Raw genomic sequence first — 4,750 nt, 5'->3', positions numbered from 1 at the left:
ATGGAACATGCTGTGAATTATCACAAAAACATGATAGAACCCCAGGTCCACCAGATGTCCAGAAAGAATACATGAAACTGGTTGGACAACATGATAAACTTTTTGTATGCATTTTGGTTTCTACATTTACTCCTTTCACCGAATTATATACATTGTCTTTTTCATTCTACATTTTATATGAGTTTAAGACATTGATATTGAAACCAATCTGCCAATAGATTTTTCTGGTTTTAATAGTTTCATCAAGAGCAGAATTCTGGGGGTCTCCTTGCAGCGGTGCATGAGAGCAGAGTACTTGCTGTGGTGGCGGGAGTCATGGCAGGACAAGCATTTAGAAAGTTTCTTCCGCTTTTTGACTGGGTATTGGTTGAAAGGAGTGCAGCCGAAACTGTAACCAAAGGAGGCATTATGCTTCCAGAAAAATCTCAAGGAAAAGTGTTGCAAGCAACAGTAGTGGCTGTTGGATCGGGCTCTAAAGGAAAGGGTGAAGAGATTCAACCAGTTAGTGTGAAAGTTGGAGACAAAGTCCTTCTCCCAGAATATGGAGGCACCAAAGTAGTTCTAGATGACAAGTATTATTTCTTATTTAGAGATGGTGACATTCTTGGAAAGTATGTGGACTGAAATAAATCACTATTGAAATGGCATTGACATGAAGCTCATTCCACTGAAGTTCTGAAATCTTTCATCATGTAAATAATTTCCATGTCTCTCTTTTATAATAAACTAATGATCACTAAACTGCTGACATCCCGTGTCTAAAATCTAGTTTCACTGTAGTGACACAAACATTTCCAAATAAAAATATGTAAATGAAAAAAAAAAGAGCAGAATTCTGACCTATTGGATTCTTGATCTGCTATTATATCTCTATCACACCACTCCCTCAGTGGTTATTTATACCTCATCTACATCTCCCAGACATTAAAAAGAAAGAAAGGTCTTGAAACTTATGGGAGTTTAGAGGGAGAGCTCTCTATATCTTGTGAAACAGACAAGGTCACTGCTTAGTCAACCTTTCTTACAAAAGAGTTCAGTGATAACAGCCAAATTAGAGTTCTGGTCAACTGCAGCTGATGATGGGCTCTGTTGATGGGTGCCCTTGGCTGGACCTGAAAGTGATGTCCTAAGAAATGATTACCCTTCTGCTTGATAAGCCAAAGATGTATCCATTAAAGGCTGAGCAGGAAGGAGGAATAAAGGTGTAAATGTAGCCTCTTGATCAACCCACATATTAGACCTCTTACTCTCTGTCATGATCTCTATGTATCTATCAAACTCCTTTATGTGTGAGACTATTCCTGTGCAGTTTCAGAGACACCAAGTCCTTGATTGTCAAGGTCCTTACAATCTTAGAAAGACATATCCACATATGTAGACCAATGAACAATTCTTTTAAAAAAAGAAAAGCCATATGGAGAAATTTGGGATTACATGCTATTTATTTATGCATTCATAATTATTTATGAGGATTTCACTTTGGTCAAGTACTGCGCCAGATATTAGGTGTTCTGCCTTGAAGATGTTTGTACTTTAGTTGGGGAGACCAGCATTAAATTTGATATTTAAGTGCTGTGATAGAATTACATACACACAGAGAAATAGAATGTTACTTAGACTCGGGAGTGGTGGGTGTTCTGGAAGCTTCCTCAGGTGTGTGTTACCTGAAAGGACTTTTAAAGATTGAATAGGGGGATGTCGAAGAGAAGAAATGGGGTAACACATTGCAGAGAGAGTGATATGGGCCATGACAGACATTCTCATGTTCAGGGTCAAGTAGTGGGGAGGACAGGACAGAGATTAAGAAGAATAAAGGATGCTGGAAAGGAAGCAAGACAGATCAGAGAAGACCTGGCAGTTCAACTACAAAGTTTGAACAGTACATGAAAAGCAATGGAATGTCACTGCTGGGGTTTTTCATTAAATTATCAGATTTTCCCTTTGGAACAAAGACAAACATGGAAAATGAATTGAGAATCTAAGTGTAGATGAGTCTTGAGGCCTGGGATCTATTAGGGAACTTTTGAAGAAAATCTGGAATGAAATGGTGAAGGCTCAACTAAGGCAGAAACAGTAAAGAAGAGAGAAGGGAGAGGTGATAAGAGATAGACATTGAAAACCAGAAACTATAGTTCTTGCTGACCAGATGAGAAGCTGTTATAGTTTAGATATTTGACCCTCCAAACCTCATGTTGATATTTGATCCCCAATGTTGGAGGTGGGGTCTAATGGGAGGTATTTGGGTCATGGGTGCCATCCTCATGGTAACCAGTGAGTTCTTACTCTATTAGTTCTCTCGAGAGCTCCCCCCAGAGCTGGTTGTTGAAAAAGAGATAGACACACTCCCCCGCCATATGATCTCTACACACCAGCTCCCCTTCATTTTCCCCCATAAATGAAAGAAGCCTGAGGCCCTCACCAGGAGCAGGGACTGCAGCCACGCTTCTTGTACAGTCTGCAGAACGATGAGTCAAATAAACCTCTTTTCTTTATAAATTACCCAGTCTCATGTATTCCTTTACAGTAACACAAATGGACTAAAACAGAGAAAAAACAGCAAAAAGGATTTTGAAGAACAATATCTGGATTTTCAACTTTGAGCATCTTGAGTATATGTTGGCATCAGAGAGAGGGAACACAAGAGGAGGATCAGGGTCTTTGGAAGGAAATAGAAAATTTTCTCAAGTTTAAGATGCCATGGGACATCTAGGAGGAGCTAGAAGTGAAATGAAATGTAATCATTGTATATTTAAATGACATGGAACCAAAGGTGAGAGGTAAACTGTCCCACCCCTAATCTCCTTCTACCTTTGTATATCTTTGCTCCTTTCTTGCAGAAAAGGCCTCCATCTGAAGCATGGGAAGATAAAGAGAGAATGCTTCGTGGATGAGTGGGGATTGGAGGAAAGACAGGGATCTGAACAGGCAGAAGGGAGAAGAAAAGACATTTCAGGGAGGGAACACAGCACCAACAAAGGTAGGACACTGGTACCAATTAAGAGAAAAGCAGAGGGTTCCAGATGTAGAGAAGAGGAAAATAAGTATTACCAAGAGGATAGAGCTGGACTTCCTAGTGAATTTATTCTGTGGTGGATGCCAGGACTTTAGATTTTTTAAGCAATCGGCAATAAGAAGTAATTGTTTTTGAGCAGATGAAGAGCATTGTGTGATTCGTGTTTTAGGAATACGGTCTGGAAGCATCACCCAGAGGGGTAAGAAATATGGATAAGTGGTAGGCAAATAGATCTGGTCAAGAAAAGTTGATTGGGGATCTTCCAGCAGCTCTATCTGCTTTGTAAGGGGTAGAAAATGTCCCAGGGATCCTGCTGGCACCAATTCTCCCCTGTCAGGAATATGGCAGCACCTGGGTCATTCTAGAATTGAATAAAGTCATTCTATTCACTCCTTCAAAGTGGACCCAGCCATAGCCCTCTTAAAGCAGCAGTAGGAGATCCATGAGTAATTTTGCCTTTAGAGAAATACAGAATCAAATAAAAATAAAGTTTGCAGTAATGCCTATTTTTACCCAATTACACATGCATTACTAAGTGTCACAAATCCCATGAGCTAGAAGGTGTGATTTTCTGAGTCTGCTGCTGTGTTGAGATGAGAGGAATTGCTCAGTGTTGATAACACCGTTGGATGTTGCTAATGTAATTACAGTTTCCCACACTGGTCTCAAAAGTTAAGGTTCTCATATTTTCTATTTTCCTTTCCGTTTTGGGAGGATAATAAAAAAGTACAAACTTGCTTGGTTTGACTTTGAAACCAGTTTTTATGACATTTTTATTGTGTCTTATACTGAATGGATTGAATTTTTTCAATTTGTCTTTGAAAATGTCATTTGCACAGAGAGATTGAATGGACTTAATTTGTTTAGTCTTCCAAAGCGATGCTTATAAGTGGGCCATGATAATTTGGTAAATATATCATGTGAAGGGAGATGGTATGGACAACTGAGAGAATTATTCATAGTGTGTGAGGAACAAAAATGGATAAAAGGAAATTAGCTAACAAATAGGACTCAGATGTTAAAATAGAGATGGATATAAGGTATTCATATTGGTTATCCCACTAAAAGACAATATTCATTAAGAGAATTTCTTTGTGTCATTGGGGCTTTATTGATGCCATTATGGTTATCATTTTAAATATATACAGGAGTGGCCTAACATCACCAACATAAATTTCTCCTCCATGCTTCTTTGAGCATCATAGATAGTTGAACTTAACTGAATTTGTGCTTCAGAGAATTACAAAGTGCTGTTATAAGATTTTTAAATGTTCCCATTTCCTGTCCTTTACCATTGCCTCCACATTTGGCCCACTTGTAAAAACATTCTTAAACTTCTTAATTCACTATTATTATGTGTGTTGTAACTGCTGAGAACTGTAAATTTTTTTATAAGCCATTTAGTCTATGGTAGAGAGCTGTAAATTAACCAAGTTTTAAGACATTTTATATAGGAAATGTAGATGATTGGAGTAGCAACTGTTTTAAATGGCATTTTTAGGCATGTGAAATTTATGAAGAGTTCGAGAAGTTATAAATATGTACAATGTATTCAATGTCTACAAACTGGTCATATGTACAATATCTTATGGAAATATGTCATTCACATTTCATGGCCAAAGTGGCTAAGTTAAGAAAAAATAGCAACTAGCTATATGATCTTAAACATGAGAACTGCTTTTTCCTTCTTCAGGTCACCTTGAGATACTAACGTTCTATAGAATGGACCTTGGAAAC

The 4,750-nt window shown here is 38.1% G+C and overlaps 1 pseudogene; it reads left to right on the top strand.

The window, feature by feature from the left end:
• The first annotated feature begins 264 nt into the window (after positions 1-264).
• On the top strand, positions 265-748 carry LOC105867096 (10 kDa heat shock protein, mitochondrial pseudogene; annotated as a pseudogene).
• The last annotated feature ends 4,002 nt before the right edge of the window (positions 749-4,750 follow it).

This window comes from Microcebus murinus, chromosome X (assembly GCF_040939455.1).
Source record: "Microcebus murinus isolate Inina chromosome X, M.murinus_Inina_mat1.0, whole genome shotgun sequence".
Taxonomy (NCBI): domain Eukaryota; kingdom Metazoa; phylum Chordata; class Mammalia; order Primates; family Cheirogaleidae; genus Microcebus; species Microcebus murinus.
This window is presented reverse-complemented; position numbering and strand designations above follow the sequence as displayed.